The 13859-nt window shown below is 37.3% G+C and overlaps 2 pseudogenes across 2 annotated transcripts in view; both read right to left on the bottom strand.

The window, feature by feature from the left end:
* Window positions 1–13859, bottom strand: part of LOC306652683 (5'-AMP-activated protein kinase subunit beta-2-like) — a 1102880-nt pseudogene that overhangs the window by 138379 nt on the left and 950642 nt on the right. The window lies entirely within an intron of this gene.
* Window positions 6321–8043, bottom strand: LOC306652685 (hsc70-interacting protein-like; annotated as a pseudogene). Its single transcript has 2 exons — window positions 7667–8043; window positions 6321–7315 (listed from the first exon to the last, which is right to left on the bottom strand). The product of its transcript is annotated as a hsc70-interacting protein-like (transcript).

The following is a 13859-nucleotide window of genomic DNA, read 5'->3' on the forward strand; positions in this document are numbered from 1 at the left end:
TAAACTCATGGAAAAGTTGATAGCAGCTTATTAACTCATTTAGTGCCATTTGCTAGGTAGGATCTCTTTGATTAGGTGGCTTCCTTTGGTCTCATAGAAACAATTCACAGTAAAGCAACAAAACCAGGAGACAAGAGAGATAGTTCCCAAGCATAAATCCTATTTCTTAAACATTTTCTTTAGTTAAAAATTTTAAAAGGGGTAAAGGTATGTATGAAACAAGTTTCAGCTTGCTTATTCTCCACCTGAAACTACTCCACTTGGAGACAGAAAAACATGGATTTTCATTTCTCTGATGTGAGATAACTTATTTTCGTTACAAATCATACACTAAATCAGTAATATTTTGCTTGAGAAAGAAGGGTCAAATAATTTTACAGTCTAATAAGTTTTAAATATGGGAACAACAATATTTATTTAATTCAAATTAAACTATCACATCTAATTATGAAACTTCAAAGTGAAATCAAATGGGTGTATTTGTTTTCGATGCATACATGTGCATCTGTGTAGCCACAAACACTTACAGGTAGGTTACATAGCTTTAACATACTAGCATGAGACACATGTGGAGGACACAGGAGGCAAAACATTTGTTGTTTCACTTTCAAGGTTAATGTGTAAGACAAGGAAAAGAAGCAAGGAGAAGGTAAGATTCTCACTCCCAGTTCATACCAAGGGACATACCAGGAATTTTCTATGAACTTGTGATCCTTCTTCCTCAGCCTCCTGAGACACAGGGATTTTAGATGTGTACCACTGTGCAGGCCCAGATAATATCTTTAACAGTCTACATATGCTACAACTCATCTCACAGAATTTCAGTACTAATTCAACCGTTCCTTTCTACATACTGTTATTAAGAATTTGGACTCTTGTATACAAAAGGATTAAGGCAACAATTTTTACACATCCAGATGGCAGGAGGGTAATCAAATATACAAAATAAAATTTTCTTTCTTAAAGTTGCATAAACTAACAACAGAATATTTCCACCATTGTCCCTACCTCTGTTGGAAACACTCAAAAAATTCATAATATAGAAAATCTTCCTCCTGATCCCCAGGGATATGATCCAAGACCACCAATGGATGTGTAAAACCATGAACACTAACACAACTCCCAGTAATTTTTCCTAGGTAGCTTCAGTGTTTTCACAGAGTACTGGAGTTAATCCATTCTTAATGTTTTGTGCCCTGGTGCCTCCTTTGCATCACTATCCTTATGGTTTGGGGCAATTATTAAATAAAAGTAGATTATTTGATAAAAAATATGTGATACTGCAACAATCTGATAACAAGGAGGTAGAATATACAGTTTGGAGACACTGGACCAAGGCATGATTTATGTCCTCAGAGGGATGGAAGATTTCATCCTGAGAGGCTGAGTCATGCGCCCAAGGACACATGCCATGATGTATCAGAGACAGGATTTGAAACCATGCAGTCTGATTTCCAAGATCACATTCTTAGCTACCATTTTTATCATTGACTCTTTGAATATTTACTAGTTATATATTCCAAAAGATGTTAAGAATAGAAAAATAACAAAATTGTACTAAATCAGGGACATTTTTCATGAACAATTCAGAAATAATATTTTTAAAATTTTAATCAATAGACACTACTCAAAAATTCCATGGCTGTCACAATTGTTTATTTCTTCACAAAGCCAAAAAATGACTAAATTGTATTCAGGGCATTTACAATTTGTTCAAGTTCATAAAGAGTGTACTAGATAATGGTCAAGCACTAAATAACTAGACAGTCAAATCACAATAAAGGATCAAAGATAAGTGAAATGCAGGTTACCAAAGCCTCCTTTCTATTCAAATTTAATTCACATGAGTAATGTTTCATGTTAATTTATACAGATACAATTTTTAAATTTAACTGAAATTTAACTTAGTAAGTTTAACCCATATTTAATGCTTCAAACAAGATTATGATTTCTCTTAATGGGGGGTGGGAGGGAGCCAAAAATAGAGGAAGGAGAGACTGTATAGAGGGAAAAAAGGGGTGGGAAGGTTGTGGGGAAGGAAAAATAACAGAATGAATCAAACACCATTACCCTACGTAAATGTATGATTACACAAATGGTATGCCTCTACTTCATGTACAGAGAAACAAGATGTATCCCATTTGTTTACAATAAAAATAAATTTAAAAAGAAAAGCTATTGAAATAGAAAATAAAATTAAATTAAATTAAGAAAAAGTTATAAGAAGTAATGAGAGTGACTTAGTTGTTCAACGTACTTGGCATGATAGATTTGCAGAGAGAATACCAAATTCTACAAAGCACAGATAAATGATAACTTAGATCACTAAATTGGACAATAATCACTTCTCAATGATTTCATAGATTGAAAGATAGGTGTTAAAAAGATCATGAGCACCGCCTTCATAAAGGTGATTTTCTAAACACCAAAATAACTCAGCACAGGCCATTCTTGAAATTGATGTATGCATTAAGTTATAGACCCCAACTATAAAATATACACATTGTGTATCACCAGGACATAAATTATCTCTCAGATATAAAAATTTTGTATCTTCTAATAATGGGCAAATCTGTACTAAAAAAAGAAAGACCCATGCTCTCAAAAGCTAAGAAAATTCTAAGGATACCTCCTCACTTATAACCTTCCAAGGTAAAACAGTGCAATACCATCAGCAAGCAATAAAACCAAGCATTAAAACATAAAGATTCATTCTGGGTGAAGCATAAACTATGTGCCTCAAAGATTATCTATTTTTAAGGTTCTAATCAGTCCACAGCAGATTTTTCCCCAGGGGGCTTTTTAATTTATAACTTTGCTAAGGGTGGAGCTGCACGTTTTCTCAACCAGGTTGTGGAGCTGAGTCTGTTATGTTCAGGTTTTACCCAAAGTTAATGAATGCTATAAAGACAGGTTCCCCAGTCCCCTTCTCTCTTATCACTTTTCTTCCTCATGCCTCCCAAACTCTGAATCTGCTTTGCTGACTTATTCATTTCTTTTATACTGAATTCACTTCTTATTGATGCAGGACTCCTCATCTGCGGGGGGATCCCGAGTTCCATCCAGTACTTGACAAAGTTCTTCTGGAGGATGTTTGCAAAGGCTCATCCTAAAGGGAATTGCCAGATGTTTTGCTCCAGAGCATGGTGCTTTTTCTGCTGTGTTTTTCTGATAATATATTACTCATTTCAGTCTGAACAGATTGCCTAAGGGGACAAGGGGAATACAGCAAAAATTCCAGAAAATATTACCTACAATCTGAAAGACAATGGGTCTTTACCACTAACAAAGTTAAAAATAATTTTGCAACTGTGCAATGAGTCTCTGAAAGCCTCTGGAGAAAATAGTTATAGATCTGCCTTTGTCTCCAACAGGCTGGTTAAATCCTAACGATGTTTTTTTTTTTTTAATGTGTGGTGGTGGGGTAAAAGAATAAGGTTTCACAACATTCCTTCCTTCCTACAAAGAATAGGTCACCCCTATAATAAACGTTGGTGCACAATGCCCTGTTCTGGAAAAAAAGAGCTACATAAGACAATATAATCTATGCAGTAAAAAAGCTTGGCCACGAGAACCACTGTGACCGCTGCCCTCCTGTAGCCCTTAACTCAGCAATTTAGATATTAACCAGATGGACCTAGTAGAGATGGTCACATGAGATTACTTGTCTATTGCTTTAACCGCAAGAGTAATAAGAAAAGTCTTAGGTCACATACAGTTTAGATATTAAGGAAATAAACATTGTATTAGTTCATTGACTTAGATATTCTTAAAATAATTGTGATTAGGTAAGGACAATCTGTAAGGTTACTGTTTTCTCATAATCTTTCAGTTTCTTGTTAAGAACAATTTCTGCCTATGCTTTGGACACTTTGTTAATTTTATTAACCACAAGACTGCCGTTATAGCCTGAAGAAAAATGTATATCAACCCAGCTTTCCCCAGAATAAAGTGGGAGTGATTGCACCTGAACTAGAGTCTGTGTCTTTCATTCTCCATCCATTGCTGACGGTGTCTCCCCATGCCCCATTACCTGTGTGGAACCCATGGACTCCTGCTAGGGCTGGACCCTGGCACTCAACAAAGCTGGAATTGGCTGAAAGGTCTGCTTCCTGGTGGCTGCATGCCACCAGGCTCCCCTGATACCTTCACCCCAGTTGCACTCTTGTGCATCTTGAACATCTTATTTGTGTTCTTTTATGAATGTAGATTATTGGAGCTTGCATCTCTTCTCTCTAGAATCTCCTCCTAGAAGGAGTTGTACACTGACATGGTTTCAAGTACTCCCTTCACACAGAAGAACTGCATGTCTGTTTATCCAGTCCTAGCTTTCCTGTGAGCTCCAGACCTGTGTGTATGTAAATATCCAGTTAATCATTCTGTGTAGGATTTTCATGTGTCTCAAAGCCATTTGAATCCAGATTTCTTAACTTTAGAGAAATGTATACCAAAGAGTTCAAATCAGGCCCTGACTCCACTTTACACCCAACACATCTTTAAGACCTGTCCATTCTCTTTTTGACATAGCTTTTTGATGTGTCCACTCTCCTTCATTTCTTCTACCTGGTCTTAACCAAGGCTGCCAGTGCCAATGGTAAGGATATATGCAGAAACTTTTTAAGTATTATCTTCCAATTTGACTCTTGAATTTCATTATTCAAAGAGCAGTCAGATTTTCTTTTTTTTCAGTTTGAAACCATATTTTATTTTTAACATAGCTAGAAATATCCAATAACTATATATTTTTAAGCAGAAAACCTTCTTTTCCTTCTTATATCATCATTAGCAGAAAAAAAGAACTTTTTAGGTTTTGAAATGATATTAAGAAAATGAAGACTATTTGTTGTATTTGTGGAACTTAAAAAGTCTAAAAGCACATGACACATTTTCAGAAGAGTGATTTACTTTTACCCATTTATGGTAATATTCATAATATTCGAGTATAGTTAGGTCAAGTATAATTAAAGTCAATCAAATAAGGAATCCAAGAAGAAAATCTTCTTGAGTTAAGCACAGCACACATGAGATTTTTGAGAACGCACATGAACACAAAGAACACTGGCAAGCCCAAATCCAAGTACAAATGGTGCGTCTTTTTCAAGGATTTCAAAAGCATGCTCTATTAGCATACGACTTTTTCTCATTTTTATAACAGATGCATTTCTGTCTACTCACGTACAGCAAAGGGTTAGAACCTGTATAAATATATGATATCAGAAATATGCTACTTTATAAATGTATTTCAAGGAATTTTACCATTTCCTTTATCTTTGCAGGGACAAGAGGGAAAGAAACGTGGGGGCATGGTTGTAGTATTTAAGGAAGAGCTGAATACAATAATGACTCTTCATGGTGGCAACAACTCCATAATGCATAACCATGGCTCTCATCTATTTTATAATTCATGTTAGATCAAGCAGTTAGTTCCTTGTATGGTTATCAATTAACAAACCATATACTCTTCAAAGTACAAAGATCAATAGGTGTAGAACACCAAACACTAAAAGGAATTCCCTCCTTCCAATGTTTTTTAATATCACGATATTTCACCAGTGAAAGTCTAATAACATTTAAATAAGCAATCTCATGGCTAAGAAAGAACTACAGTTGTTATGGGTATTATTCCACAGTTAGGATATATATTACATTTTAAATTAACCCCAGCATTAAATATGCTTGCACAATTATGCTATAAATGATGATAGCAATGATGATGCTAGAGAGAAGATTATCTTTAGTTCAAGAAGGGGGGGAATCAACAAGCAGAAAGCAGACACAGTTGGTCATTTTCTGATGAGGAAAGGTAAATTTTAAACATAGAAATATAAAAAAGAAAACTACTCCCTTATTTCCCCATGGTGGAAATAATATGAAACATTTATTCGATATATTGAACAACAACAGAGTTAAGTAATCCAAATCCACTGGGGCATTAAAAAAAAAAAAAAAAAAAACTCCCTCAACACACTGTAAGATTTAAATGCAACCTGCATGAAGGTGCATGTCATATAAAATAGTAAGACTGCTGCTGCCTTACCAAGTACTTCCAGTCCCTACCCAGGTTTAGAGTGAAATACTGGTGGTCCCAATAGTTTTATTGAAATAAATCACTTAAAAATATTTTAAAAGAAATTAAAATGCCTCAGTAACCATATATTCAACTCCTATTTTATCTATGTAAATGAGATTTACTTCTCACTAGTAAGTATTTCACTAACACTAGGGCAATGTATTTTTCATACTTAGTATCTGCCTTGCCCAATATCAAAGAAAAAATTCAAAATGATTAGTAAAGAACAATGTAGGAAATAACACCCCTTTTGTTTTAAATATTTTTAAGGATTAAAAAGTGTTTGAAGTTTGTAATTCCTAGTAGGAAAACATTATCTGAATGAATACCCTAATGGCAAACCATTGTAAAATGCTTCAATTGCATTTGCTGCAGAGGGGTAAAGATTATCTTCAAAGCACCCCAGCTCTCCTGATGAGGTCAGAGGTACACTGGTTTGTATTATTGTGACATCCATTAAATGATCTAGGTTGCTTTTCCTTCAGCAAGGGTTTTGTCAGTTGAGCATTATGCTTGACCTCCAAATTTGGCTGACAATTTACTGATAAGATTCATAACCTTCAGGTTGCTTTGATATTTTGACATATTTGCTGGGTTCTGGGCCACATCCTGGAAAGCCACCATAACTTCTGGATCCTGCATGGCTGCAAGAACCTCTGGATCACTAAGAATTTTATGGAGCCCAGGCATCCCTGCCATTCCAGGCATGGCCCATCCCACTCTAGGCATTCCTCCAGGAAAATTACCAGGCATTCCCCCAGGAAAGCCACCTGGAAAAGAACCAAACTGAGGTCCTGTTTGTCATCTGGCTTCCTCCCTCTGGGCTCTCTCATGCTCTTCTCGAGCCTTCTTAACCCTTTCAATTCTTTCTTTGATCTCTCACTCTTCACGTTTTCACTCATATTTTCTCCAATGTTCAGCAATTTTCTGGGCCCTTGGTTGAACTTCTTTCAGCATTGCACTAGCATCATCATCATAATCCAGTTTACAGGCAAGGGCAAGATCATGGGCTGCTTCTTCCCAGTGGCCCAGAAGTCTGTGTGCTTTCCCTCACCACTTATAAGCTGAGCTGAATCAGGATTTATTTCAATGGCTCTGTCACAGTCTCGAATGGCAGCATTTGACATCTGTAACTTGATAAAGGCACTGGCTCTCTTGGCATATAGAATGGCCAAGCAAGGTTTTAGCTTGGTAGCATCTGTGAACAAGTCAATGGCTTTCTGTAGCTCACCAGACGCTTGGATCCTGCTTACACATTTTCAGGAAGACCGGGAGCTCACTCACTTTGTGGGGATCCATGGTGCTGGAGAGGCAGGCGGAGGTGGCTGCGGCCTGTTCCCAGGCCCGGGCCCTGGCTCAGCAAGACCCTGCAGAAGGGGGCGGATGCTGAACAGACTAGAAGCTCCCCTGCCGCTGGCTCCTCCCCCCAATGGCCTCGTGACCCCGGGTGCTTCACTTGCCCAGATTTTCTTAAACCAAATCAGATCATAGCACTCCACCTGGAAGAATCCAAAACTGTTTCCCACAAAACAGAGCCAGGTAACCATGGCCCTGCTCCTCTTTCCTGGGACACCCTCCTACTAGCAATGCAGCCACTCTGGCTTCCTTTCAGTGGCAGCCCCTTTCTTTTCATTTGCTTGATCCATCATCTCCTCAGTTATCTCTGCATTTTCATCTCCCATTTCTTGAGGGGCATCAGTGTCTGGTTCAACTACACCTTCATTGTCAATTTCCAGATCACTTTCCTCACTTGATGGCTCATCTCTCTTTATGTTTTCCTCTATCTTCTTGCTATCTGTTTTTTCTTCCTTGATATTTTCTTCTGATTTAGATTTATGAGTAGCAGGTGGTACTTTACCCCCCATGCTCTCCACCCGCTCTCTCAGGAAGCACATCTCGGTGTGCAGGACACTTGGATCCTGCTTACACATTTTCAGGAAGACCGGGAGCTCACTCACTTTGTGGGGATCCATGGTGCTGGAGAGGCAGGCGGAGGTGGCTGCGGCCTGTTCCCAAGCCCGTGCCCTGGCTCAGCATGACCCTGAAGAAGGGGGCAGATGCTGAACAGACTAGAAGCTCCCCTGCCGCTGGCTCCTCCCCCCAATGGCCTCATGACCCCAGGTCCTTCACTGGCCCAGATTTTCTTAAACCAGATCAGATCATAGCACTCCACCTGGAAGAATCCAAAACTATTTCTCACAAAACAGAGCCAGGTAACCATGGCCCTGCTCCTCTTTCCTGGGACACCCTCCTACTAGCAATGCAGCCACTCTGGCTTCCTTTCAGGCCTTGGAATTCACCAGACTCCTGACAACCTTAGGTCCAAATGGTTGCCAAATGTTTAGCCCCATCTCTTTGTGTCACTGGGTCCTCTTTCATATTTTGGTATAAATATTTTATTCTTAGACAGGGCTTCTCTGATCATTTGATTGCATTTATATGTGAGTTTTGCTCATGTTTCACATTGTACTTTTATCAGACTGTGAATTTAGTGAGAACAGGAACCTTGTGGAATGTGACATAAAGGAGGCATCTGACAAATACCTGTTGAAGGAAGGACTGCCTTTTCTTCACTCCAAAGAACTCAGGCCAGAAGATGAACCAATGAAATGACTCAGTGTAGTATGATGATGACCAGCTAAAGGCAAAAGGAAAGTAAGAGAGCTGACTTCAGGCCATGGATGTTGTCAAAAGGCAATGCACTGAATATTACTTCTGTATTATTTAATACAGAATTATTTATTTCAGAATGGACAAATCATTGAATCAAAGCCTCATAGTTTCTGGAGCAAGAGAAGAGTTATAAATGGGAATGGCTACAAGTGGAAACAGGGTTTTCTTTCAGAATAAAGAAAAATTTCTGATAGGCAGTGGTGTATGTGCACAACAGTTTGGATGTACTAATCACCTAGAAGTGGAACAGAAAACTTCACAAATCAATTTCATGCTGGTAAGATCAAACCTCAATAAAGTTGTTATTTTAAAAAAGCACATGCCCTTCAACAAATGAATGGATAAAGAAAACCTGGTATATATACACAATGGAATACTATTCGGCCATAAAGAAGAATAATATTATGAAATTTGCAAATAAATGGATGGAATTGGAGAATATCATGCTAAGTGAAATAAGAAAAGTCTAAAACACCACAGGCCAAATGTTTTCCCTGATAAATGGAGAATGATATATAATGGGGGTGGAGAATGAGAGAAGAATCAGGAAACTTTAGAATATGTAGAAGGAAAAGAGAGGGAGAGGACACAAAAAATGGTGAAATGAGGCAGGCATTACCTTTGTACTTGTATGATTTTACAAATGGTATAAATCTACATTGTGTACAACTATAGAAATGAAATGATGTACACAATTTGTTTAAAAGGAATCAAAATGCTGTCTGTAAAAAATTAAAAGCAAAATAAAAAAAATTAAAAAGTATATAAGATGAACTGCTGTGAGGCAGTTATAGCCCACTCAGTAGAATACAAGTCCTAAAGACTGATTCCATTTTATTGATCTTTTTTCTGCAGAACCTACTACAGAGGTGAGACTTACATACTGAATAAAGACCATCTTTGAAGCAAATACTCAAACCATTATATCTAGTTAGCCTTTGGTCACTCTGATTACAGGAAAGCATGAGATCTCATGAGACATAATTTCCCAGATAAAAAATTTGATAATTCACAAAAGACTCCCAAATTTGTGCCATTATTTGATAATTATGCACACATACACTAGTTCTATGTGGTGGACAGTCCAGCTCACTATCCCTGAACTTCACAAAGGGAGAAAAGAAACTTCCTAGAACTTAGCAGTCTGCACTGGAACCTGACTGCAAAAGGCATCTCAACACCAGAGGCCTGGCACAGACTGCCTTCTGACACATAGCCACTTGTATCAAGTGGAGAGGAATCATGTCACAAACATTCTCAAAAATGACCAGAAAGTTCCCATTCAAAGTCTGAGGTTCATCCCAAGATCCACCTTTAACATGTAATTTGGCTTTAATTCACCTAATCATTTTCTTTCCTTATCCAGTTATCCACAACATCTGTTTGATAAAACTTCCTCTGCTTTCCTCCATAGTATGCCATGTAGAATGAGAGTAGTCCTGCAGAAAGGTAAGAAAAGTGTTTGACTGCACATCATTTGATTGGGTTGCATGTCTCCCAATCCTGCTTCCAGTTTCCATTCTCCAAAGGAACTGCCACCCCATTCAGTCCTTACCAGCACATCAAACACAAAGATACACAATGGAATATTATTCAGTCACAAAGAAGAATAATATTATGGCATTTGCAAAGAAATAGATGGAATTGGAGGCTATTGTGCTAAGTGAAATAAGCCAATACCAAAAATCCAAAGGCCAAATATTTTCCCTGATAAGTGGATGATGATATATAATGGGGGTGGGGGAATGGGGTGAGAGAAGAATGGAGAAACTTTAGATTATACAGATGAAAATGAGAGGGAGGATGGGGGTTATGAAAATGGTGGAATGAGAAAGACATCATTGCCCTATGTGAATGTATGATGACACAAGTGGTATGAATCTACATCATGCACAACCATAGAAACAAAAATATATACCCCATTGTGTACAATGAATCAAAATGCAGGCTCCAAAAATTAAAAAAATAATTAAAAGATAAGATATGTTCATGTTAGACAGTTGTAATACTGCTGTGTACTCACTTTACATGTAAAAAATATAATCCCCAAAACATTAAGTTAGAATTTTCTAAAATCAGAAGAAGATTGAGGAGGATCTCTGAATCTCAAGGTCACTTTTCTCACTCTAACCCAGTATTCTCTCCAAACATATTCAGATTGCACACACTTCCATTCACTCTGTGACAGTAATGTGCTTCATCCACTTTCAAGGACTGTACATCTGTGGGCACCCATCCTATACATGAATGGCCAAATTCATCAGCTGTTGCATTCAACTTTGAGTGGCCTACCTTTTGTCTTTAACACACTTCTCCCTGCCCATGCCCAAATGATTTCCTTTTTCCTTTTATTCTTTTCTTTTCTTTTTTTTTGTGGTGCTAGGGATCAAACTCAGGGCCCTGTGCTTGTAAGGCAAGCACTTTACCAACTGAGCTATCTCCCCAGCCTGATTTCCTTTTTTCAATCTACAAGCTTCTGGCAGACCTGACCAAGAAGAATTCAAATGCCTGGCATGAGGTACACATCACCTTGAGCTCAAACTATAGCTTTCTCTTGGGTTCCTTTTCCAGGGATGAGAGAATAGCCTCACCTCACATTCCTTATGTATGAGAATGAAACTTTGGTTGCCAATATTTCTCCCCAAACACCTGGGAAAACAAGAGATATAATCAGATCACCATGATGAGCACTCTTTTAAGTGCCAGTACAGAGTGAATCCCAGTGATCTTTAGGTCTTCCTTAGCTGTGACAGGCATCATGAAGCATTATCTGAAGCTGTGCCTACGGGCCAAGGCTAGGTCTGGATTCAACCACATAGTCTTCCAAAATCTTCCCAGCTCCCTCTTACAACATGTTCCTTGCCAGGACCAAAAAACATTTGCCTTTTAGGGAGTTGTTTTAAGAGTTAAGTTTCATAGATTACATGAGCATAATTAGTTACTTCTAACTAATTAGTTACTTCTAACTGTGCACATGAGATGCACAGTTGTGATGCCTCCCTCATTACCCAAGCAATATTAGAATGACTTGAGTTTTCCAAGAACATTGTCACCACTGGAGAAGGGAAGGGGAGTGCCAATGGGGCACAGTTTGTAACAGTTTTCAGAGGTAGGTAGGACTAAGCAAATACTGAAAATTTATTTTGCAAAACCTACCTAAAGACAGTTCTGAAAGAGACAAGGAGCAGGTGACTGAATATTAATGTATGCTCATGTGTCTATTTAGAGTGTAATCAGCAGAGGTAGGCATGGAAATAATAATGTCAACATCATGTTTACTTTACAGGTGAAAGTATGTTTCCCCACATAAGATTTTATTCAACAAACAAATACTGGCAGTCATAACTCCAAAGACTTATGAGAGCAACTACTACTAACTTCATTTGAGGTATCCCATTATCTCAATTTTGTTTAGCATAGTAATCTGACTTGCCCAAGGTAACAAAGCCACTATCTCAGGGTTGAGAATGATGTCTTCGGTCCAGTGTACTTTATCCAACACCATCTTTACAGAAGTCATATGCTATCTTATTTATTTATTTATTAGTTCAAGAAATACTTATCTACTCATCTGATAAATATTCACTGCTTAGTATGGGCAATCACTATGGTTAAATTGTTGAGCCATTTCTTTGCCTCCAGGGATTACAGTTAGTACAATTAACCCAGGATTGCAATGAGTATAAATAGATAAGGCAGCAATAAAGAAGCATTATTTTACAATATGTAATATAAGCACTTAAAATGCTTCTTGCTTATGACTGTTGCCATTTCAAAACATTACATGGACACAAATTTAAGAGTTCAAAAAGAGAAATGTATGATTCAACTAACATATTCCAGGATTGCTAACTTCAGAATTTATTGCTCATTAAACCTCTAATTTAATTATCCTAGTTTAAATGAAAGCATTTAGTAGAGTTAGTGAAATGCAATTATGAGCAACTGACTTAATATACATAATAGGTTAATATTTCTTAAGGCATGCCTTATTGTCACTAGATCTGTGCATATAAAACAAAGTGACATTTTATTTCAAGTGAAAAATTGGTACACAGAATATTAAACTGTTGCCATTAAACACTACATTGTCAACTAAAATGTAACTCAATCATTTTTAGAGTTTATCATTCTATGGCTACTCAATTTGCACAGGAACAATTCCTGACCTGACACACACCTTCAACAGAAGCAGAGCTTCAGTTGACTGCAGACACAAAGAGAAGATACTAAAGACCTCAGTCACTTCAACTCCACCAGTGAATGATGTAGAACTCAATCTTAACCATTAATCTACTACTAAGCATGGCCTTGACCAGGTCAAACACTGCCTGTGAGACAGATTTTCTCCTGCCTCCTGACAATGTCTAAAAAATTATGAAATTCTTATAATAATCTTGGACACTGAGGCTTTCACTATGCACTGTGGGATTCTATGTAAAACACTGGAGAGGCAACTGAGTTAGCAGGCTGAACACTGTTTTTTGAACCAGCTGACAATGCATTAGAAGAAATGCCAGAGGTTTAGAATGTAAATAGTCAAACTGACCTGTGAAATAAAGTATAGAAAAAGGAGTGAAATCAAAGAAAAATAACAGAAAGGAAAGATCACCTCAATAAAGAATTAGAAATTGTGAAAAATTACCAAGCATAAATCCTTGAAAGGAAGGAATCAATAAAGCAAATTACACATTCAATAGAAAGCATCACCAATAGCCTACACCACTTGGAAATTGAAACCTCAAACAAAGAAGACAAAATATATAGCCTTAAAAATAAAGTCAACCATACAGAGATGAGAAGAAACCATGAACAGAACTTCTAAGAAATATGGGATAACATGAAAATACCAAATTTAAGATTTATCAGACTAGACAAAGGCATGGAGATAAAAACCTAAGGAATACACAATCTTTCAATGATGTCATAGATAATTTCCCAAATCTAAATAATGATAGGGGAAATCAAATACAAGAGGCTTACAGAAACACAAGTGGACACAATTACAATTACAACAGATCCACACAAAAGCAAATTATGAGAATAACTGATATACAGAATAAAGATAGAACTTTAAACTCTGTGAGAGAAGCAAATCAAATTACATATAGGGAAA

This window comes from Sciurus vulgaris, assembly GCF_902686455.1.
Source record: "Sciurus vulgaris genome assembly, contig: HiC_scaffold_442_arrow_ctg1, whole genome shotgun sequence".
Classification (NCBI taxonomy): Eukaryota; Metazoa; Chordata; class Mammalia; order Rodentia; family Sciuridae; genus Sciurus; species Sciurus vulgaris.